The sequence below is a fragment of the Homalodisca vitripennis genome, chromosome X, assembly GCF_021130785.1.
Source record: "Homalodisca vitripennis isolate AUS2020 chromosome X, UT_GWSS_2.1, whole genome shotgun sequence".
Lineage (NCBI taxonomy): Eukaryota > Metazoa > Arthropoda > Insecta > Hemiptera > Cicadellidae > Homalodisca > Homalodisca vitripennis.
The window spans coordinates 74,729,928-74,756,594 of record NC_060215.1 but is presented as its reverse complement, the minus strand read 5'-3'; the positions used below and the strand labels follow the sequence as shown (position 1 = coordinate 74,756,594).

Genomic DNA, 26,667 nt, shown 5'->3' with positions numbered 1-26,667 from the left:
TGTAAAACATACACTGCAATGATATTTCTCTTTTAACTTTTAGGAGTAAATTGTTATATTCAGTAAAAAATATACTAAATCAGAGCCTCAAAATATCTATTCAGATTTGAACTGTCTGGATTTTTGTGGAATAGTCTTTCGGTACAAAAATGCGAAGGTGGATGAATGTCACTGTTGGTAGTAAATGTGTGGAGTGCTGTTCAATTACGAGCGGATTAGCGTTAGACTGGTAAATACAGCCATGCGGATTGTCTATTATACCATGAAGAGTAACTGGAGCACCACCACTAGGAATAGAATTTCAACCAATTTGTTTACATGGAGTGCCCGCCTGATAATCCCCTGATCACCGTTAGCGCCACTCATAGTGTGGGCAGGTGGCATGAATTCATAACACATTGGTTCCGCGACCAGCCTTAGCTCTTAAGGTGAGCAATAAATAATGAGTGTCTGTAAAGCCTTTTTAGACAGTTGAATATATTTGACCGTTCCCTTAGTTTAATCTAAGATGATTGATATGGTCGGTGATAGGGTTAAACGACAGGAATGTGAAGATATTAAAAATGAGTATTAAAGTTTAACTGTTTGCTGCCCATAACACTGCTGTGGTGGAAAGGTTTGGTTCAATGTAGAATTTAGCTTTACACAAATTAGCTGCCTGGAGTATGGAGTCAATTTCCGGCAATAAAGTCCATAGCAAACAGATTCTAAATAATTATTTCTAATTTAATTTAATGAAAACAAACATTGAAGTAAATGCACTTTGAGCACACTGAATGCAATAAAAACAGCTGTTACTATAGCATGTCAGCTGATCGGTTTCAATATAATTTTATTATATTATAACTATTTTATAACTTTATTACTAAGTTGGCAACACTGATAAGTTTTACTGTTGATTGGCTGATTGAACACAGTATAACTTATTCGTAGGGGCTTCATTACTTTAGTTGTGATTGTTGTTACATTTTAACCTGTGAAAACAATTTATTTCAAATTCATTTAATAATTAATGTGTTTATCCCTAATTTAAATTTAAATTTGTATTATGAAATGGTATGGTTTGGTTTCGCATTTCTTTTTAAAATGCCTCGCGTGTTTTCTAACGCCGAGTACGCAGATATACCTTATGTGTATGGCTTTCGTAATGGCAATGCTAGCTTCATTTACAAAATATCCATGTTGGTTACCTCAACGTAGAGTACCAAATCATAAGGTAATTACCAGGATATTTATTAATATTCGTGAGATTGGTCGTTTTCCTACCGCAAGAATTCTATATGTTTCAAGGGCTTCCATATGAAGATGAAAGTATACTTCAAGTAGTTGAACGTAGTTCCCCAACAAGTTCGCGGAGAATATCTATGCAATTTAATATCGCAAACACTCGCGAACTTTACACTTACACGGATTGTATCCATTTCATAAACAAAAAGTGCAACAACTTTAGCCGGGAGATAATGCTGTGTGTTTGCAATTTTGTGAATGGATTAAAACGCATCGTTGTATCGCTTCAAGTATAATTTTTACTGACGAAGCTACATTTACTCGTAATGGTGTAAGAAAACTAGGCTTTTTCATTAGTGGTCAAATGAGAATCCTCATCCTACAACAAAAAACGGTTTCAGCGTAGATTTTCAGTCAATGTGAGGTATGGTATTGTAGCTGATGAATTAATTGGCCATTTCATATTAGAGAACCGACTTGTATCAAAAACACATACATTTTTACGTAATGAATTGTTTACTTCTCTGGAATGCATATGTATTTTAAACATGACGGCTCTCCTTCGCATACTGATCATCGAGTTTTTAAATGAACACTTTGCAGACAAACTGATTGGTGCTGGAAGAGTTATTAACTGGCCGCTAACGTCTCCGGACCTTAACCCAATAGACTATTGAATGTGGGGTCGGATGGAAAGTGAAGTTTACAAAGTGAAAGTTAATATACGAGATGAATTGATTACTGGAATTTTTATGCTGCTTCGCTCTTAAAAGAGAAGAAAGATGTTATTACAGCAGCGACACAAATTATTCAGAAGCGTATAGACTGTGATGGCGGATTTTTCGAACCTTATTTATAATGTATGAAATTATTTATGTTTTATTTATATATTTCAGTATTATTTTTGTATGTATTATATTTTTATGTATTATATAAGTATTATATTTTATTATTATTTTTAAGTATTGTAATGGCAATATAATTTTTTATCGGCGTATTTATTTTTAAAACGTTTATCATGATAATACAGCATTTTTTTCTTTTTTGGAGGGTAATAAAGGTTCTATCAAATTTAAATAGATTAATTTAGAATGTTTTTGCTATTGACTTTATTTACATACGTTTTCTCAGATTAAATTATCTATAACGGTTTTTTATGAGTTTGATGCATTTGTTAGCCATTTAACGAAATTACAGCGTCTGAAACCTAAAAACACATGATGGGTGACAGTAAATTTTTGTTTTCAAAGCAAGTTAATTTATAAACTAAGGGACTTCTATATTAAGATTTTCAGATAAAAATTAATATAAAATGATTAAATGTATGTCCTAATTCCCATCCTTATTGTTTAAGTCCGGTTTCATTTAATACTCGGAGTGGAAATCTGGCTAAATCTTTCACTAGCCTTATCTCACAAAATAATTAATTCCATAAGATATATTTATATAATCTTTTTGTCGTTTTTGGTGTGTAATCTACTTTTAATAGAATGTTTTAATATCACAATATTGCAAATTTTGATCTTAGTAAATAATAGTTTGCTTTTCATGTAGGTGGAAGAGTCATAGATTGATTAATATTCATATCTACAGCATTTAATAAAGCACATATCCAAACGAACCTACTTAATTTGATGTTTAATCAAACTAATAGTGCTATCAAGTGTCAAGGTAAATACTGTAATATTGTTTGTACCAACTGTGTGTAAAGGATTTAACCCTAGAACTGTTAATCGACATAATTATGTCGGTTAATGCCGCTTTTGTGGTGTTAACCGTCAAAATTTTGTCGATCAAACATTCCCTCGTATAATTACTTTTTATAATATACTCCGGTAACGTATCGATATAATTCATGCACCAGTGGATTCGGGAAGAAAAATGCTAAGGAACAGATGAGTTTTATTCCTCTTTGTATTATGGTTATGACGTAGCAAGCTTGTTATTTTGAACGTAAAAGAAAACGCGACGCCGTTTGTTGTGACCGCCATATTGCCGCTGCCGTTCTGTATCACTTTCGTGCCGAGCTGTGGATATTTGTAAGTTTTAATAGTTTTTACGCGTGTTTTAGTGTCGTATTTAATGTGTAGTGTGTTGTTTGATGTCGTAGTAGTGTAAACATATATATTTTAGAATAAATCAATTTCTATTTACTGAAATATGTTTGAGAAATTACCGGCTTTGTGTAGGCTATGGCAAAATGACTTGGCTAAAATTCATTTCACATAGTTTGTTATTGTTTTCACTTACTAAACGTTATTTATAGCACTCTTTTAGCTCTGAAGTAACTATTTATTTTTGGTAAATAGATAGTTTTCACAATAAAATATATATTTCCTTTAATTTCTTTGGTTATATATAATAACTGTTTGGGTTATTCTATATTTTTTCAATATCTTTAGTTATATTTATAGTTTTCTAACTACATAATATTTCCTATTACTTATAAACCATAAATTTATAAATTTTTATATAGTACAAGCTTTAGAAACTATTTTATATTTTGCTGAATGAAAATTTTTCGCAAAATTTTTGAATAATGGCAAAATTTAACTTTTTTTACTTTTCAAAAAATAATTTATGGTAATTATTTCATTACTACTGTATATTCTATTTTATTCTAAGTAATAAAATATGCAAAATAACATGTATTCATAGATAAATGTATTAGCAAAACTTGTTTTACCAAAAGTCTTACGTGTACACCCGATTTTCAGAATTTATACGCATCGCTGCTTTTTGTTCTATAGCTTTATGATGCTTTCATAAATGTGTATAATGTTTATGTTTTTCTGAAACTAGATAAAATTTGACACAGAATGGCTATCTCACTTATAAATATTTCTCACTATAACTTCATTTGCTAGGTATGGTCCCCCCCAAATTTAAGAAATATTTTTCGTAAATTTTATATTTGATTAAAAAAAGTGTTTATTAGAAAATTTTTGATGGTTAATTTTACAATATAGTGCAATTCTACGTTTAATTCTGAACACAAAAATATATACTCTTATTTATATTGCTTTTATTTTATATTTTTAATAATTTTTTTAAAAAAACCTTGCGCGAAGCTCCAAAACAGCCCGACACTACAGGATGAAATGACCGCCAGTTCTAGGGTTAAAGGATATAGGATAACAATAAATTGCAAAATGTGGAGTTTCAATGAAGTACAAAATGTCGTACAAGGGGAAGTTAGGAGCGGATTTATTAGAGCGGCACATTATTGCATGTGATGGTATCTATGTTGATGGATGGTTTGTAATAAAGCATTGTTGCGACACGTTCTCTGAACACTTTTCACGTATGTGATGTGATGGGCGTTGGGGTATGGCGAGACTTAGCTCGGTCTCGTTTACTGCTAATATTGTTGGGCGTTGGGATTTACGAGCAGCTGATGATTACGTGAACAGATAAATTCGTCTTCATTTGGTACGTTGTGTTTACAAAATTTAAATAAATAATTTTTATAGATATTTCAACTAAAGATTTTTAAAAGGATTCATTAGTAGACATTTATAAAAAATTCATAATGGAGACAAATTTTTTTACATTTTACTTTATTTGACATGACGGAAGAATTTAATTTATTCAAGAGCAAAAGTACTCAAGAACTTATAAAATCAATAAGGCATCAAAGAACCTACCTAACAGGGAAACATTTATCACATCAAAAACATTTGACTGGATTCTGTAGTGCATTGACAATGACATCGCCAAACGTATATTTCTAGATATCATGCTCCATCCAAGCACCTCGTCACAGTAATATATATATTATTACATGTTACATTATTACATTATAATGAATACATGTTATAGAACTAATTTACACCTTGAAGCCAAATCTGAACACGTACAACGATGTTTGTTATTTTATTTGTTTGAGATATAGGAATAAATTTAGTTATAAGTTCCAACTATTCTTTAAAATTTTCACGTACGTCTGGGAATATAAAATACCAGCCAATTTCAAGCAACTATATTTAATAAAGGCAAATTTAGTTATTATTGAACCAAGTACCCTATATCAATACAAAATATTGTAAGTTTTGTATATGTATTGATATATAGTGATAGTTCATACGTTAAAGTCAAGGTGGCCACGGTCTAAACCAGAATCATACATTAGGTATTTTCATGAACATCACGTGAGAAACATGCTGGACTTTTGCAACCTTCATCACCTTTCACTGAATTAATTTATCAATAGATATTTGGATTTATTTAAAAATAATGATGACACGGTAATAAAACACATCCACTGTACGACAAGTTAATTATTACCATATATTACGTACATTTACTACTATAAAATGATTCCTAAATTTAAAATATATGAAAGAACAGTCTTTGAGCTAACAATCTAAAAGTTGCCGACATTTAACCATGTAACGCTGTAGTTGCCAGGTTACGTTACTGCTCTTTGCTAATTAGCTGTAAGTTCCAAACACGATAAACCGATACAATGGAGGATCGAAGGACATTACAGAATGTAATTAAACAGTTATTGAACAGACGTATAGACGGAGGGAATGTCTTTGACGCTTTAAAGAAAATGCAATTTCTTATAGGAAAAAACTTATACTTCAAATATTAGGACTCTCGTACCTAATACGGTCAATTAGTCGGAAGGGCTGCCTTTTGAAATTTTGACCCAAAATCAATAGTGGTTTCTAAGAGGAACATGTATGCCGAGTTTCAACCCTCTATGACCTGGTTATCAAAATAATATTGTCGCAAAAACGGACAGAGAGGCAGAAAACGGGACGATTTTAGCAAACGCCCGGTTGGGTCCTTGAAAATGTACCAACCAGAGAGTTAAATGCGTTATCTAATAATAGACATACAGAGAGTTAAACGCGCCATGTTACTACACATGGATCACTAAACAACGATTTCCATACATATCTATTATATAAACACAGAATTGAATGGATTTAATAAAATTAGTTAGGAGTGTTTTAAAATACTTTACGCGCCAGTTGGTGATGTTTCTACACCTGTGTGACTAATCAATACGTTTCATACATAATAATATTCAAACAGAGTGTTGATCCGATTTACTAAAGTTAGTTAGGTATTATTTTATAATAATATACGCACCAGGTGTACTATTACTACACCTGGAGGACTAATATATAAGATCCATATATAATAATATACTAACAGAGAGTTAAACCGATCCACTAAAATTAGTTAGGTACTGTTTTACAATACTGTACGCGCCATGTGGTGATGTTACTACACCTGGGTGAATAATCAATTAGTTCCATACTTAATAATAGACAACAGAGAGTAGAACCGATTTACCAAACTATTTTAGACATTGTTTTACTACACCCTTGGTGCTAGCTGGCGGTATTACTGCTCTTAAGTTGGTAATATACAAAATGTTTCTAAACTGTTTGTACATTTTTTGAGAATTTACTACTTATGCAAAAAGAAGGCCCACATTATCATAACCAGAATGGTTTTTTGGCGTGTTTCCTGTAATCTGTATGTATGGGGGTTTGTTTACTTAACCACTTATATATTACAAACAGTTTAAATAAAAAATATAACCGCTTACTTAGCAAAGTACTAAGTAAACAGTATCTAGTTTAAAATAAAACTCCCACCAAGAGCGCTTACAAGCACAAAAATCTAAATCGGCGTGTTCCATGCTAAAAGTTTGAAACGAAATTTAAGATCTAGAGAGTATTTTATTGTTTAGATAATTTTATTTACAGCCTTGGGCTCAGCGAATTACCTCCATTTTCAGCCGTTTCGCAGAAAAACGTCCTTCGTGGCTTCAGCACGCAGCGTCAAGCTTGTACCTTTCGATCATGATCCTAAATAGGAGTATCTAGGTCAACATCGAAAAATGGAAGTGATTGTGTGTAAAGGATGTAGGAACTCTGGCGAGCCATATCTGCAAACCTAAACCCAGGCAACTTTGTCGAAGAGAGGTGAGTGCAAAAACGTTTTATATGACCCTGAAGTTTACTTAATCAATTTCTTATAATTGTTTGGGCTTAACTTACCATTAATTTGAAAGTGAAGCAGTCACATCTAAAGCACACGTAATCCGTGTTAATAAATAGCTATTACACATTAAATATAAATCATTATTTATCAAAAAGGATTACAACGCCCAATATGAAAGTGACTAATTCATTTGGAAATTATCGTGAGCTATCCAATTAATAAAAAAATTGAATTATAGATTATTCCTTTTCAATAAAAAAAATGCTTGCAAAATAATTTCAAGAGTGGAGAAATGTAACCATGATTATTTCAAAATATTTACTTTGTTATTTTTAACTGCGCATGCTTTTGATTTATTGAAGTTTAAACTTTTTTACTCGTGTCTCTTGTAAATGAGACATTCAAAATGATATTATTCTTTTTTATTCTATTGAGGATAATACAAAATACCAATCTAACAGTTATGTTGTTGTTTTTAGGAAAGAGCGTAAGTATCAGTTTAACTGTAGACAAAATAAACATGAAGACATACTTTCTATGTTCAAAGACTTTTATGAGAAATACTAAAACGGCCAAACTGCATATCTAAGAGAATCTTGTTTGCAGACTGGTGGGATACTTCGTTCTAGAGTAGGTCAAGATATTTCTAAGCGTCATTGTACTAAGAGTCGGTCCTCCAGTCAGGGTGTGAAAACGTTTCTTTGCCATGTTCATAAAATAACTCCACGGAGATTTCAAATGCAGGTTGAAAACTCCTGATTGATGGACGAGGAACTATGCGAACAGGCCTAACAGACTTCCAGACACTACAAGAGACCTTGTAATGGAGCACATAAATTCCTTTACACTACAAGAGAACCAGACACGAAAGTAAAAACGGTATCTATATCGATACATCGATTGTTTCGAATGGTACATCGAATGTTCATAATCGTTTGTTGTATCCCGACGCTTTGTTGTCAAAGAAAACAAAGTTGGAAATTAACGCTGTAACTGATTCAAAATATCAAAAAGAGAGCAATTGTATTTTTAATAATTCTAATTTTTAATTGCTAATTTATCTATTGAAATTGTTAAATGGACCAATGCTTTAGGTAAGAGGTCTACGAAAAGGAAGCTTACTATTGGCAATAAAACTCTGGAAGCCTCAAGGAAGGTTAGGGCTGTTGAAAATAAATAGTGGATATTCATTTATAGGTTGGAGGAATCTAATATTAAAGAGGAGTGTAAACTAAATTTAAAACATACAAATATTTTAAGCTAGATGTTAGTCCAGAATTTGTTATTTTGCATGCTGAATGCTAACTTTTGACTTAATGGAACTTTAGTTCGTAAAGTTCATCCCCAAGAGTAACATTGTGTTGTCTCACATTTTTTTAGGAGGGTGAGTAGGAAATCGGAAGGCTACTTAAATTCTGTGCAGGAGTGTGTGCTGGGTCGCTGTACTGTAAATATTCAATTCTTTAGAAATAAGGTACCGGAGCTTGAGCTGTTATGTTATTCTAATGATCTAGACATTTTCTGTGTATGCCGGCATACGCTAGGATGAAGAAAAAGTGATTGAATGAATGAATTGATTTATTTCCCAAATATATGTACAATATTACAATACAATCTGTACAGTTAACTAAATTTTTACAATACCGAACGAAGTTTGAAATGTGAACAAAGAATAAGAAATAATCATCATAGAATAAACATCATAAAAATAACATCATGTATAAAAACATTGTCCTCGGGAAATGAGCCTGCATGGGCTATGATGCCTGTTCCTCACGCCTGAAGAAATAACGGACTGGATATAATTAAATAAAATTATTATAAATATAATACAAAATAATACACTATTATATACCACATACATACATATACACACACATACATATATACAAATACATGCATGCACATACATACGTGAATATGGAATGAATATATTAAAAGGAAAAAACCACGTAATTTTGATTTGTACCTGTTTTAAAGCATTGAATATTATTAATTTTAAAACATATACATATTAGCAACAATGGTAAATAAGCAGGGTCACCGCAGATTATAATAGGTTAGTGATAATGAATGATGATGGGATAGGAGTGGTGGCTGTTTACGTTGTTGTATGTTTTATTGGTGATTACTGTGCCATTGTGGGTTTAAAATTTGTTCCTCACTTTAGTACGAATAGGCTTGCTTCTAGAGGTTGTGTAGAATTCATTCAGCCATTTCTTAAAAGTAGACAAGATATTACATCTCAACCTCTTGACCTAAGCAACTATTGAAAAGGGATTCATTGTGAGTTTGCGGGTATCATGCTGAAGGAACTGTCATAGCAATGATTGCCATGTATCGATCACCAAATGGGAACATTGCAAGATTCTTCTCAACGATTGAACTGTGTTTAGCACATTTGCTAGCTTTAGGTCTTACAGTCATAGTTGATACAGATCATAATATTAAGCTGGTTAAGTCATCTAAAGGAGCTGTGGAGTTTCTAAACATATTAAGAACTTTCAATATGTATAATACAGTTACTGATCGCACTCGAGGTAATGCTTGTCTCGATGAATTCTTAACCAATATTGGCATGTGAAATTACAGGGTTAGTATAAGCAACGATGGAATAGCTGACCTAAAGCATGTATTTATTACTGTGCAATTTATGTTGCATGGTAACTTAAATTCCAAATGTATATTCTACGGGAGCTTTATTGAATCAGTTATTCAGGCTTTTTCTCAATCTCTGACAATCCAAGTTCCCGATTGGTGAGGGTTAGTCAAATCATTGTCTGAAAATGATAATTTTGGGTTACTTTGTAATAATTTTAAACATACTTGCGATTCTTTCTTTTCCGTGAAAGTAAAAATGATGTCAAATGTTACTAAAACAAGCACTAGGTAAGAAATTGGTATAATGCTGAACTTGCCAGAATCTAAAGTTTTATACTGTTCGCAGTCGATTTGTTTAAGACCAGATCTGACCTCTTCCCTGTATTGCAAGGACTGAAAAAAGTAATACCGTTATAAACTTAAAGCGGCTAAGTTGATGGCAAATCTGGAACGCTTTGAGAGTCCTGCAAAGCTGCTTGGTCCTTAATTAATAAGAACAAGTACCTATATGCTACCCCAATTGGTGGACAAGCTTTGCAAATGATATCAACTACTACCTTATTGACTCTATTATCGAGATTGTTGACAGAATTCCTAAAATCAATGGCTTTGATTGATTGCAAATCAACAAGATACTTAATATAGATTTAGCTTTGTTCCTGTTAATATCTTTAGTATAGTTAATAGGTTTAAAGTAACTTGCAGTAAATATGTATACAGCATGAGCCCTATTTTGTTTTAAAAAGTTGTATGCATAGTGGTAAGATTTTGGAGAAAGGTGTAATTCATAGTTCTTTAAAAATATCTAGAACTGTTCCTATTTAAAAGAAAGGTTCACATTGTTAGCTGGCAAATAATAAAGATGTAGAGTTGATAGCTATAATTTATAAAGTATAGGAAGTACTCGTATAATGTTTGACCAGCTGAGTGAATATTTTTATTTGTTTTTTTTTATGTGTTTTTTATCTGCTGATGCCGGTCCAGTTTGGCTTTATGAAGGGCAAATCTACTTCATTGGCAGTTGAGACTATTGTGAGTAATATTCTAAATTATTTTAAAACTAAGAGTTCTACATCGGTTACACTCCGTGATCTGTCTCGTGCATTTGACTGCATACCACGCAAAATTCTTCTCACCAAGCTGAAGACGATAGAAAGCAAATGTTTACTGGTCTGGGATGGGGAATGCTCAGCCCCTAAGAATGTCAAACAAGGCTCGGTTATCGGCCCTATCCTATTTGTAATAGCAACCAATTACTTTTAATACGTGTCTGGTAATATGATATTATTTTCGGATAACACTGTACTCTTTTCTCATCATAAAGAACTTAGATTAGCGCAATCTGCAGTTTCTGAATTGCTTGGTATTGCTGCACATTGGTACAAGGGCAATAGGATGGCCCTGAATGAATAAAAAACACATGAAATTGTATTTAGTCTTTTAAATTACTGCTGTTGTAATATATCTGTAAAGTTCTTGGATTTTGTGCTAGATCCCAAACTGGTATGGAATGAGCATTTAAACTTAATTTGCAGTAAGATGAGTAGAACACTGCAACTGTTAAGAAAGCTGGCTACTGAGCTTCAAAGAAATTATTTCAGACAGGCCTATTTTACCTTCTTTCACAGTCGTGTCTGCTATGATATTAGATTATGGAGCCATGCGGCCAGTGTTAAGAAAGCTGGCTACTGAGCTTCAAAGAAATTATTTCAGACAGGCCTATTTTACCTTCTTTCACAGTCGTGTCTGCTATGATATTAGATTATGGAGCCATGCGGCCAGTGTTAAGAAAGCTGGCTACTGAGCTTCAAAGAAATTATTTCAGACAGGCCTATTTTACCTTCTTTCACAGTCGTGTCTGCTATGATATTAGATTATGGAGCCATGCGGCCAGTGTTAAGAATATACTTCTCCTGCAGAAGAAGGCAGTTAGGATGGTTTGTAATTCAGTGTCTTCTAGCAATTAAGGAGAAATCTGTTACCTTGCCCACTAATAGTAGTATTCATAAGTTTGATACTACAAATATTGCACATGTAGCGTATTTACTACTATATTTAGGCTTGACAACTGCCTTAAGTGTTTTCCTGTTACAGGTATAAAATGTTTAATAGCTTACCGACGATTACACCTACGAGATCTGCCTATATAAAAATTACAAAATATTATCTAATATTGGCTCATAAAACATCCCTCTAAAATTGTTTGGAGACTTTTTTGAGGCTATTGCCAATTCATTTGTTACATAAGTATAGTAGCCTACTAGCTATTAGTTTGATGCTCACTGAGTATGCTAATTGGTAATTTATGTATGATGTCTTCAATGCTTGACTTTGCCTTGCATGGTGTGCCGATGTGTAGCTATTATTACTATTTATGCATGATTTTTTGAGTGGCTAAACTGCTTCAAATTTTAATTTAACTTTTAAGCATGGTGTGTGTAGATTAAGTTAGTTTTATAAATTTGACTTAGCCTATTGTACAAGAATGTATCTATTGGCCAAATAAAGATCTTGAATCTTGAAGTAATTTATTCCCCCAATTTTCTCCACGGTGATAAACCATGGTTTTTGGTGGTCTTGACCAAAGACAGTTATCATGGTATAACTTTTGCATTATGACCTGTGCAACAAAAAGGCAACTGTTGCCGTTGGGAAGAAACAGAAAGAAAACGAGGATTAGCTGAAGTAGCTTTTGCCATCCTATCATTTGTAACTCATAAGTTCCCAATTAAAACATAAAATGCCGTTTGATAGTGTGGTCTGGCCGGTTTGTAGGCCAGAATAACAACTGAGAAATGGTAGCGTTCATGGAATACTTAATTGTGAACAGCTATTTTACAACAGTAGATAAAACGTTCATGATAGCTAACAAACTGTTCATAATAACAAACTGGGCATAGCTTTTTGACCTGTGATAGCGAGTTTGCCTTAGTAAACGGGAAAAAAATTGTATATGTACCCGATCAATGGATAGAGGTAATTGCAAATTCTGCTAATAAGTACGAGATCTTGCTAATGGTCTCTGAAGGCATTAAAGACCTATCGACTGTTGAGCAATCCTTGAATAAAGGAGATTTTAGAATAACTCAATACGTTTGACTCAAGGTTGTGCAAGATGACCCTTCTGCATCGCAGTCTAGGCCTTCACACAATAACTTGCAATCATGGAAAAGCCACTGCATTGCAAAGAAGGTGAGGGGTAGGTGTAAACTTAAGCTTCCGCCAGTGAAAGTTATTCAATTCTACAGGCTGTACGAGAGACCTCTTTCTATCCAACCAGCAAAGAAAAATGACCTCATGTAGGGATGCCTTACATCCCAGAGGAGTTCCTTCTGTTGTATGAAGCAATCTTCACAAAAAGCTATTTTTCAGTTTTTTTTTTTTTTTTAATGCGACACACATGGGTAACCGGAAACTACGATGCCGGTAGAAGGTAAAATGGAGGTAAACGTGTGTTTCACATTGAATCAATCACCCCTCTCCACTATAGCTGTGTTTTATGTACTAGAGCTAGTTAGATAGTGCCTACAGGCTTATGAGTTCCAGTCTTGATGTGTTGCTTCAGTATCACTAGAATTCTTTTGAAGTTTATACTATACGGAAAAATACGATATATATACATTTTAAGCCACTAAAAGTGAATACTTTTAAAACGCTTTTATTTATAATTATAAGTTAATATCTTTTAAATAATTTATACATACTAAAATTAACACGTGTCCTGTATATTTCAATACTATACAAAAAGCTATATACTTTGGATGTATAAACTTTAAATTATTTTTATATTTATGTACCTATTATTTGTATATCATCTGAAATATTTGTTTTCACTGCAACTGTTCTGGCTTTCAAAGAAATGTTTAGATCTATATGCACCGAACAAATTTGAAAATATTTTTAAGTTTATACTATTAGAAGTAAAAGATGTTTATACTAATCGTAGGCAATTTCTTTTAAAATATGTGCTTTTTATAAAATTATTTATCAACTTCATGAGCAGGAATAATTTATAAAGCTAAATAATGAACTATATTTCATAAAATTACAATTTAAACTTGACATTGACCGACATAATGGACAACACTATTAGTTAAGAAAAGGGAAATATTCACTAAATTAATATAAAACTACATGTTTAGAAAAAGGTTCAAACACAGCCGGCAACAGAGAGTTAGTTCTATGACCATTGCGGGGTTACAAATAATTGGGATTAAAGATGTAAAAATAAACGATTTAATTGGTGATAGCCGAATACCACATTATAAGTTTATATCTCGTTTCTAATATTGAAATACTCGTTTAGAGTGAAAATCTATTTAGTGTACTATTTAATATCTTGCTGCACTCACAAATATTGCGTTTTATTAGTGCAGTTACTTATCTTGCCTAACTTCATCAGTATAACCAAGAGTATCGTTAGAGCGCTTTATTACAAACCATCCATCAACAAACTTGTAATCACATCAGCAATGTTACGTTCTATTAACCCCAAGTCTTAACCCCATCACAGCATATATCTTGCAACTTTGCGTTGTAAATTATTAGACTTGTCAAGAAACATTTTTGTTGTATGAAGTAAGATATTTATGAGTTCCTTAACAATCATTAACATTTTGAAAAGTGTATAGTAAGTATTGTGAGAAACTCACGGATGCCAGAAAACGCCTATGTAATGAACTTAATCCGATTTTCGCCACATGGTAAAGTCACACTAATAAGAAGTAATCAACATGATAAAATGTTTTTATAATAAGGGTGTTTATAAAATGAAAAGATGGTGCTCCCCCCACATTGTAGTATGTGCGTTCGAGATTTTTAGGACGAAATATTCCCTAACCGTTGGATTATTTGTGATAGACAAATATCTTGGCCTCCTAGGTATTACCCCATGTGAATGTTTTGTTTGGAGTTTTTCAAGCATTTTTTGTATTGAGTTAAGGTAAATACCAAAGAATAACTGAGAGAAGGAATCGGAGGTTATTAAATTAAATGAAAAAAATCTTTGTTAAGGGTGAAGTTAGGATTATAAAGTCCTCACTACCACTTAATCTCATAACAAGTCTCATACATGTATGCATTAATAACTAAATATCAATCCATTTGTGTAAGATACATATTATTTAAAACTGTGTATGAACCTTAGTTTAACAAACAAACATTAATAATTAACGTAACGTTATCAATATTTAGACTGTTATTACAAGACACGTGTTTTATTCAACTGGCATTACAATGCCCCAAGTACCACATCCCAAGGCTGCCAACCTCTATACTCCTGAGCGTTCGAGGCGTTTGGTGAATTTGATTATCAAAAGTAAGCTCGTCTTTGGGCGGAGCTAATATGCAGATTTACTTATTTACTTCAAAACAATTGGAAAAGAATCGAAATTAGTTAAATTATTTGTCATAAAACTTAAGAAAGTTTCCTATATTTGGGCTATTATTTTATAACTTAGAGTGGGAAAATAAAGGTTTCATTTTTAAAGATATTTTATAAACACCCTTTATTGTTGCGTTTCTTATGTAGTTCTAAACCAGTAAAACACCAAGTACTAATTTTACACTAACTAACTAATTTACTTCTATAAATTAACGACAGAATGCACATCTGCAAGATCCATGTAAATGTAATCTCCACAATGCCAGTGCAAATCTAGGCACTACGGTAGCAATCTAGGAACTGCATATAACAAAGTTGAGGGTATTAACATACTATTGAAAACAATGTCAAAGATACTAAAATAATCACCAGATTACTAATAGCCAAATACAATATAGTGAAATCACAGACACTGAAAGTTTTAGTTACGGCAAATGGTGTCATAAAATATGGAAACCATGACCACTTTTCCGTTATTTACAACAGTTAAACGATTACATCAATATTATTACTAGGCTGATGGTTATGTTTTAGGTATAACATTCTGTACGTAAATTTAACAACTCTCACTATTTTCATTATTTTATTAGTTACTATGTTATTGAATATGGACAATTGCAAACGTCAGCCACATTGAAGACTATATAGCTGTATAATATAAATTTTTCTTTTCATTTTAGACTACAAGAACAAAGATTTTTCAAAATTTGTATTTCATCTTTATATGTTAAAAGATAAAAATGTATTAATTTAACACCACTTCCAATAAGAAATCCAATATTCACATGTGTGTTGTATTTGTTAAGATTATGAAAAGTAATTAAAAAATATATATTTCCATGTTAAACCTGGTGGGAAGAATTAATATAAAGTTTAAATAATAGAAAGTAATAATCACTAATAGAACTATTGTATATTTGGCGCAACTCGCAAATCAATGAATATTCACTATAACATCTGAAATCTCAATATTATATTACTGCGCAGATATACCAAAACATCATAATTTCCTGGTGCTACTTGATATTAGTGATGAACATGATGCTACTTATATGTAACTGAATTGATTTCAATTAGGTATTAATAAGTTTTCAGTAACAATAAGAAAAAAACCAATTCTTAATAATGTGAAAAATCAGTTTAAATGGTATTCATGTTAAACATCCATGAATAATCCAATTAAAAAAGGAATAGCATAATAAATTCAATATACCCCATAAAATCACCGTTTATTTATCATCCGTGTAAAAAAACAAATTATATTTAAATGTATAAAATCCCGCTTTGAGTTGCTAGCACTGAGAGGATTTGTATGAAGTAGGGTGAATATTATATAAATCTGCCAATGTTATGTTGCTCGTACTCGTTAATCAGTGCAGATTTACAACAATGAAGCTTTAATTTGCTGCAGTTGTTGGCGGCTGGTATCAAAAACATCGTTATTGTTGATGACGCAACTCAGATATTTGTCACCCGATTAATTTTTGTTTTGTGTATAATAGTTTATAGACTTTTATATACTGGAAGTATAAGTGTAGTCAAGCCAGATAACCACAATTTCAAACTAATTTGTACAGATTTTTATTTAAGGCAATGTTAACATACTACACCTATTCTAAAATATATTTGTATTTATTAAATGGCTTAGATCTTCAAAATTATGATACCTAATTATTTGTCTTTAACAAATGTTAAAATACAAGTGCTGTGTACGTATAATTTTTAAAAGAGCTATCTGTGTTAATTTACTAAAAAAATGCATATTTGAACAGAATGTTTGCAAAATATAGTTAATGAATTTTCATTTATAATTTCTCATACTGGTAAACAAGCGATTAGCTAGGGATATTGCATGCATTCTCTGAATGAAGTAGATTAAATTATTAATAATGAACTTTATTGAAAGTTGTACACGTCATAAATGATGTACTCGTATGTCCACTAAATAATATATCAGGTGTCTTACCTTCCAACGGTACAGGTTATCCGTGTGTGTATGAGACTGAAACAAATATAAACACATCTAGTTTTATTTATCATTCACATGTAAACAATGGCAATTACTTATAACTGGATATACGTATGAAATATCATAAATAATGCTTTATAATTTATTATATAAACAGTTACGTTACAGAAAATCTGTATTAATTTTAGTAATTACATAAAAATTAATTGTACATGTCTTTATTGTATGTCATTATGAATATTACGTTAAATATGTTAACTCAAAATCTTAGTACCAAACTTATAAAAACGGAGATTAAAAACAAAGTCACTTGTCATAGATAAAGCAAATTTTCTAGGTAGGCAAAATGAATAGGAAATGATAAACATATTTATTTTCTGTGTAGTGTTATTATAGTTTTCTAAACACTTTTCTCAATTCATTTATAAGCCTGTAACAAACAACAACATCAATATATTGCGGTTTTTTGCTTCAAAATAATTTGATATTGCAGACTTTGCTACATGACGGTGGGACGAGTCACGTGATTGATGGCGAAGAGCTATTAGTGGAAATGGATATTGCTCATTTCGCTTCCAAAACATTAATTCTTTATTTACATTCCCATGTTTTTCCTCTAAGGCAAGTTTTAATATAAAAACCGATAAACTGATGTTCCAAAATCATGGCGGTCATACAAAACTTATACAGTGTCCATGATATTATTAGGCAATCCATGCAGAATAATTCTAGCCTCATTGTAAATTATCTGCTTTCAAGCAGTGTTGCAAGTTTTTGCTTCGTAATATTAAAGATCTTTTTCTCTTGCAGGCACATGCTGGTAATTATAATCAAAACTATTAAAATAAGCTGAAAAATGCTAACAGTATTTAACAAAGTAAATTTCCTCCTAAATATTTTAGGTTTAACGTAAATACCGATTACTATTTATTTTGAAAGTGTGACAATAAGATGTAAGCTATGACATAAACACTTTCACAAGGTCTCCACTTATTAACATTGATCATGTCCCTAATATGTTACATTTTCTTACTTTAAGTATGCTATTAGGAACTAGGTAGAAACTTTGACCCTTTAACTAAACCCAAAAAAGCTATGGAAATAATTATATATGTCTGACCCTGAACTGTTGCCTATTAGTAACTTTAACGCTGTTTTAAAAGTTGCTTTCTAGTTTTAGAGACGGTTTTCATATTTCATTGCAGTTTAATCTTCTACTAAAAAATTATCCCAGCGCCATCTGTCATTAACCAAATGTCAAATAACAAACGTTTTGGAGAGCTTTCTTCAAAGCGTTGTTGAAAAAGGACGAGAAACTGCAACGAATATAATGCAATTGGATATACTCACATTTGCAAATAAAGTCATCAATTTAAGGGAGTTAAAGCTATTATGGTAGTATAACTTGTAGTGGCTTCTGATATATCACTGATACGAACTTGTTTCACACACGATAGTAGTTAGACAGTACAGTCTAAATTAAATATTGCAGGTTTAAGAATCAGATTTTAAAAATAATTTCCAAGCCATTCTTATGAATTAAAATTGATAAAGGTGTTCGTCATAACTTAGAGAGTTATTAGATCACACATCCTGAATTAAAAACCAACGAACGGTTTCAGCACGAAAGCATCTGTACCTATAAATTACTTTTGCTGGTTAACTTGCAAAATTCTACACAAGTCATAATACTCAGATTGAATGAGCGGTAAGGCTAAGGTCATTTAAAAAAACTATGTCAACAGTGCGTCCCAAACATTCCAGACCATCCACGTTAAAAATACCCTCTGCACAGTGTTTATGCAATTACTGCTGTTTCAAAGAAGATTACACACCAAAGGCTCTTTTTACCAAGGATATGTGAAGTATATGTCAGACTTCTACTTTATCGAGAATCAGCTGTAATTTAACAGGATTCAAATGCACCTAATATGATATTAAAACCTATACATGACAATAAGATTAGTTTGAAATTTTTCAATCGGTGAAGATATTACACGCCTATTTTCTCTTGATCCGACAGCCCAATACCATATGAATAACATGGGATTAGTTTTGTTTTAAAAGGAAACTAGCGATTTAATAAAGTTGGGGGACAAGTGGCTATTCCACACCACGATACAACAAAATCAAACAAGAATATACAACATTTATAACCATCACACATCAATCACAAAATTGTTAACAGCTACGTTTAAACATGTTATAAATTTAAGGATGAGTATGGATTATTATAAAAGCACAAATCACCTGCCTTTTATGCCTTTATGGTCAAATATTAATTAACAAGAAATTTTCATCCTTGACACAAATACAATGGATTCAAATGAATTTTACACTATGTAAATTCAAAATCTTCTGTATAGTTGTTAGATTTTCTTTTCTGTAATTCAAATTAAGAATCATTTATTAAATTGAGTAGTAATTCTTTTATACATCAATGGTTCAAAATATCCAAAAACGTACATAAAGTGATAAACCGGGTGATTTGAAGAAATGTGGTATTTTATTATCTTTTTAAGGTAACGGAATAGGTTTTCATAATATTATTTAAATTTCAAATTAATAACCCTTACAGATAAATTTTATTAAGGCAGAACAAGTTGAAAAATTATGTTGATCACTCCGCAAAAAATTCTACGTAGGGCATTGTACGTAAATACAAATATAAGATTTGTACGAGATTTACATAAGTTTCGGGGAGTGACATTTATCACGATTCAAAGAATTATAGTTTGTTTTAATAAAACATAATTTAAGAATGTTACATAATTGTTGTAATGATGTTTACTTGTGAAAAGTAATGTTTTTATATATATAGAACATGTCAATCTGTATGTATATGTTGCACATACTGTAAGAATTCCATATAAGCGTATTTTGTACCTGATTATGGAAGGGTTAAGAAATTATGCTTCAAAGTGCATCATAAATTTAAATTCCTCGTGGAGTAATCAACATGCCTGTCTTCGGAAATGGTATCTTTCAGGAGTGTGGCTAAACGTTTTTTTCACAACCCCAGACACTTTTAAAAGATCAAGAATCTATTGCTCACAGAAATAAAGGGCTGAAACCAAAGCAAAGCAATGTGTCCAACATATATTATTGATGTTGGATGTTTTAAAATGGTCTTACGAAATAAAATTCCAATTATGAATTGTTTTAAATTATTATAGACGTTTATAGCTATATTTATAAGCCCATTTTAATATAAACATTACATCACAATCGTAATTATTAAACAGGTCAAATTATTACAGTGTTTATTATGCTTCTAATTAATAATATGTCCATGAAAAGTTACAACAGTATAATTTTAAATCGTAATGAACTACGGTGTTTATTATTTAAACTCTTAACTTGACTGAAGAGTATTTTATATACTTTTATACTAGAAGCTGCGATTTAGCTATTTTGGGATGTTTAAGAATACTGTGCATGAAATTCAATAACGTTTTTAATTTTTAAATGTTAAACAATTTTCAATTTATTTCATAAATAACATTGATGATGGTGATTCTGTGAATAACAACCAGGACCTTACTCCTGCTCCTCGTATCATAAAATTGTAGGACTTTAAAATGATATATGACCTGCTATTTGGACTTGTTTATTGCGATTTCACCCAGAACAACAGTCAATTTCCTGAGTGTAAGTTCATTAGGTCAGTTTATTTTAGCAGATTATTTATGCAAGAGTTGTGTATTTCGCAATGGTAGACTAACATTCGAAAGTGAACGTATGTCGAGGGGTGAAGCAACAAAGGGTTAACGCAGGGGTAAAGGCAGCGGCAGAGGAAGGAAGTTGATCTGGTGAAAGCCAAGCTGTGGTGGGAACAGGGGAACAGCAGCGGGTCGAAGCAGCCACGTATTCCTCCTAATAAATTAGACCTCTCACTGCTCCCCAGTTTCTTTACAAAACTCTTCATTACTCTAATGGACCTGAGTGCAATCACTTGTTTATTTTCCGTTAGTGTTTACATCCACTTTAACCCGTGGCAAAAAACCAACTTCTAAATGACCTAAACGTCAATTTTATAAAGTAAATTATAAAGAATAACTCAGTTAGTTATTAAAAGCTGGGGTATTAAGAAACCTGCATTTTCAACTCTCAATCCGTAAATTGCTTTCGCATTGTTTCAGTCAAAGCAATTCGAATAATGATTTTCTGAAATTAGTTAATAAATAAAGGTTGATAAAATTTACATATAAATTGTAGTTCTGATAAATATTGTGTGTTATTGGTGTTAATCACAATGCCATATTTAAATACCAACACATCCAGAATTTAGTGATAGCATTGGTTATTTTTTAAAGAATCAATTTTAATTAACTTAAATTTTAATATACATAATATAATTTTTCTGAAATACAAAGTAAAAGATTAAATTATGAAATACCCGAATTTACATTAGATCAATATTAAAAAATTTTGTAAACATATTGTACTATATATTATAACACAGTATAACTTAAAAATAATACTCAGTTAGAAACACACACACACACGCAAACACGCGCGCGCACACACACACACACACACACACACACACATATGTATAATAGAAAACAAGACCACGTTTCTTAACTTTTACTGCTTAATATTTCATCACTTTTCAGTGACATTATCAAAAGCTGCATGTCACTGTGTTCATATAAACAAATTGCAAACAACAATAATACTCGTATATGGTATCGATACAAGTTAAATGAAACATTTCACTAGACAGGTCTAAGCTTGGGAATTACAAATGAACAAAAGTCATATCATTCCTGTCGAGTTAATCAGTGTCTCTGAAGCATTGCTGTCAACAAGTTATCTAATTACAGTAGTTCAGTTTTTATTTGGCATTTTAATGGAATTGTCTGAAAGAGAACGAATTACTCTGTTGATGATGCGAGGATATGGCGATCGTCAAAGATCTTATCGGGAAGTTTGTAATTTGTTTAATGACACTTTCCCAGAAAGGAATCCCATAAGTGTTTCAACAATATCAAAAACTATTGAGCGTTTTGAAATGACAGGGAGTGTACGTAATCGGCCAAAGTCGGGTAGGATACAATCTGCAACAGATGAAGAACATGCACTAGATGTTTTGCAAACATTTATTGAAGACCCACATACATCGCTCAGAGAAGCTGCACAGCAACATGATATGCACCCTATGTCTGTGAGTAAGATTTTGAAAATTAATAAATACAAACCATTTAAAGTTCATTTAGTCCAACAGTTAAGTGAGGATGATTACGACAGAAGAGTTGAGTTTTGTGAACTTGTGATGCGCAAATGTGATGACAATAGAGATTTTCTGACCAACATACTATTTTCTGATGAGGCAACTTTTTTCCTAAATGGCCATGTTAACAGGCACAATTGCCGTTACTGGGCTAGTGAAAACCCACATTGGATTACTGAGTCCCATTCACAGCAACCACAAAAACTGAACGTATGGTGTGGAATTTTAGGTAACAAAATTGTTGGACCCTTTTTCATCAATGGAAATTTAAATGCCGAACTTTACTACAATATGCTCCAAAATGAAATAATCCCAGCTATTCAAATTGCATCAGGAGAATACTTTGATAATGTATGGTTTCAGCAGGATGGTGCTCCACCCCATTATGGGAGACAGGTAAGAGAGTATTTGGATTTAAGGTTTCCTCATAAATGGATTGGCCGAAGAGGAGAAATCGAATGGCCTCCAAGATCTCCGGATTTGTCACCAATCGATTATTTCCTATGGGGTCATTTAAAATCCAATGTTTATAGAAGAAAGCCTCATAATTTGGAAGACCTAAGAAACAGGATTATAGAGGAGATTGCTTTGATAACTGAAGAAATGTTAGGCAACTCTGTCGAATCATTTTACACAAGATTGGCTCATTGTCAAACCGTAGAAGGAACACAGTTCGAACAATTGCTTTGACACCAAATGCAGGTAAAACGTTTGTTGTAAGACTTTTCTAACAGCATACATTATTTTTTATTTGTAATAAGAAATCAATAACATAAGTATTTCCATAATTGTACTGTAATAAAAACTGGCAAATTTGTACTAATGAAACCAGCTTAAAAATAAATTGTTTATTTTATTTTAATTGAACATTTAAAAAATGCTAAAAAATTAGTGTAACACATTTTGTGGCAAGAACCATGTTAAAATTACATTGTTGAACATCAGTAAATTTTCAATACTAAAAATGCTCTATTTTCTGATAGAATAATTCCTTTGAGATGCGGTTTGTGGCATTCAATTCAGTAAGCTATTACCTTTAAAATTATGTATCACAAGGTATAGGCTTCCATTAAGAATATTCACGATACCCTCGGCAGGACGTCCCCCGTTGGTGTGACATAACAAAACATTGTTCCAAAAAGTAGATGCCCAATCTCTATCACGATTGTAAGAGGTTTCAAATTTATATTTAAATTATTAAAGGATATATTTGGGTGTTTCCAGACATAATATACACCCTATATACATATTTATATATATGTACATATATATATACATATATATAATCTACTAGATATAAAAAAATATTTATAGTGTTCTTGAAGTTTGTAAAAAAGGCTTTGAAGCTTAAAAAACTGTAGTTTAAAAATTATAAGAACTTTATTTAAAGTAGATAGCGCAGAATTGTACTAAATTAGTTTATTATGTTCTGGAAGTTTAGTTAATTGATTTTAATTGTTTTATTTATAACATTTTTAAACACAAGAGACTGTAGAGATCTTATATCTTTCTTTGAGAGAAGATCTTCAATCGTTGATGAATTGGTGTTCGAGAAATAAAGTATGTATACATGGTACTAAAACAAAATAGATTCATTTTAATTTAAGGAGTTTTGGTTTTACGTTGGATTTAAAAGATTAATTACAAGTTTTTTTAGGGTGGAGTTATAAATGTTTATTTGAAGAAATAAGAGTTGGCCAAAATCATGTTATGAATAATTGTAAACAGACAAAGAGAGACAGCTCATTTGCCTTATTTTCAGAATTAAAAATCTTGCTTATTCAACATTTGTATTTGTATAAGTTACTAAAATTATTGGTAACACAGTTTCAACTGGTCTGTTTTTTAGAACAAGAAGTTTAGAATAAATGTTTAGAACTTTTAAAAGTTTAAAAAATCGTTTTTGAGCATTCTTTTAAATATAAAGGACATAAAATCAATAATAGCTTACCACTCGAAATAAAATTTAAAAAAATTAAAAATTCATTTAAAAACCTTTTGCTTTAATATTATATATATTTTATCAGAGATATTAGCTTTGGAAATGGTAGTGAGAACTAATTTAAGAAGACCTTTGAACAACAGCAAACTGCGTAATGTTTTTAATACTTATGTAATTAAATTCAAAACATTTAAAAATGGGATAATTAGCGTTATAATAATACGTAAAAGCAAATAAGTAATATACATAAGTATTATTAGTTAAGCAGACAAATAGCTTTAGTTCAGGACAAACCTGTTTGTAATAATTTATAGGGTATATTGATGGTTTAGTGTTTGATGGACGCCTCAAAGAGCAGCTCAAATTGCAAGAACCTCTTTTATGGACTCTGAATAGTTAACAGCTATTATATGTGCTATTGCAGGCCACGGTAAATGTTTTCAGTATATTTTCCAAAGCAACGGTATTTTTTTATACTCAACTGTGGAAATATACCATTATCATTATCAAAATATACCGTCTTGTACTGCAATCTTACGCCAAGTAATTTCTTATACAACGGATATCGCTTCTTTATGGTATTACGTACAAAATTAAATTATTGTATTTTTTACAATATTTTGGAATTTAAACGCTCCTTGTTTTTTGGCTTTAGTTCTGGTAGCTATTCAGTCAAAAAATTATATTTTTGATTCCTTCATGCTATATAAAGTAATAGACCTTGAAGCTATACAAATGGATCTCTGTTTTTTCTAGATATATAGCAATTAAATATATTCATAATCGCTCTCCAAAAATCAATACATAACACTGTGGGTGCGTTTATTATATCTATATTATGTTACTAAACCTATGGGTAGTAGATTATTAGCCCCATTAAAAGTATTTATAATTTTCTGGATTGATTGACAGTTAATAAGTAGACCTAAATTGTAAATTGGCGAACGACGTTATTTAAGATATATGATACTTCCTCGTTTGCTATCTCTTAAATAGAAGTTAAAAGTTTTAAATTCAGAAAAATATGAATTGCAACAATGATTACATATTATATCATGTAGAAGTATTTATATATTAAGCAATTTTGTGAAAAGGAGTTTCTGTATTTAGATTTGTCACGAAATATTTTTAGACTGCCATTTATATCAACACCACTGTTTTGTGATTATTGAGCTATTTACCTATATACTGTATTAATAAATTCAAGCAATAACGAGTTTTGTTAAATTTACTTGAATAATATAACTCACAAGATTATGTTTCAAATATTACAATAACTGATGATTACAACGCTAATTTTTACTATACAAGAATGTAGGCTATTTAGTGTTTCATTAACGATGAACTGTTTAAAATCATGCCAGTAAGTGTACAGTGCCTAAATAATTGTTAAGCTGTATTAAGTATTTGGGTGAAAGGGAATCTCAACTATTAGTACATTTTAGTTTAATCACAATATTGTTTTTTGAGTATGGAGTTTTAGACCTAGGTACAGAATGAACTAAAGTAAACATTATAGATTTTGCTTTAAACTTGTAACTTACAGGATTATGTTTTCAAATATTTTAGTTATTGGTAATTGGCACTAATAATCTATACTGAACCGTACAGAATTCATTCCACGTTTAGTCGACAATGGATATTTTTAAAAGATAGATAATGTTATGTTGATTTAACTATTTTTAAATGTAACAAAATAACTGAAACATTACTATTAGAAAACGCGTGCTTCTTTAATGGACGAAATCTAGAACACAACATTACACATGATAAATAGTTGAAACATAAAATCCTGATGTTAACTGCACACCTCTATCAAGTTATACAGTAGAGAATTGTAATCAATTTGCTAATATAATACCAAGCAAAATATTGCCGAAACTAAAAAAAATCACTTCTATACAACACGTAAAAATGATCCATGTACTCACGCCGGAAAGCAGCAGCGCAGGTCCGCAGGAAGCAAGGCAGAGTGACACTCGTCTGAAAGCAAAGGGTGGGAAGTGAGAGTGCAACCTGTGTATTACTAAAGCTACGTTCTGTTGTTATTTCAAAATCTTCTCATGAGGTTCATGAGGTTCGGTCTAGTCGTCAGATCTTTCTATAATGTTTATCGTGTATTCAGCAATGTTACTTCCGAAGGTCTTCGCCCTCAGTATAACATAGCGATTTTGGTAATCTCTTAGAAATAGCATTCTAACAATTACAGAGATAATTTATTGTTACTGGAAAGTAATTTCAATATTCAGAACTATATCCTAATTTGAACTTAATAGTGGTTGGAGATTTTGGATGAAACATTTTGTATTGATCTCCAAAGGGGTAGAGGCGCCTACCGC

At 31.5% G+C, this 26,667-nt stretch overlaps 1 protein-coding gene across 1 annotated transcript in view; it reads right to left on the bottom strand.

The window, feature by feature from the left end:
• LOC124369480 (Down syndrome cell adhesion molecule-like protein Dscam2) overlaps positions 1–26,311 on the bottom strand; it is a 222,320-nt gene extending 196,009 nt beyond the window's left edge. Inside the window, exons 1-2 of the mRNA XM_046827492.1 lie at positions 26,260–26,311; positions 17,148–17,183 (exon numbers count right to left, since the gene is read on the bottom strand). The gene's annotated coding sequence lies outside the window, so the exon portion shown is untranslated. The remainder of the gene's footprint in view (positions 1–17,147; positions 17,184–26,259) is intronic.
• Positions 26,312–26,667: the final 356 nt, after the last annotated feature.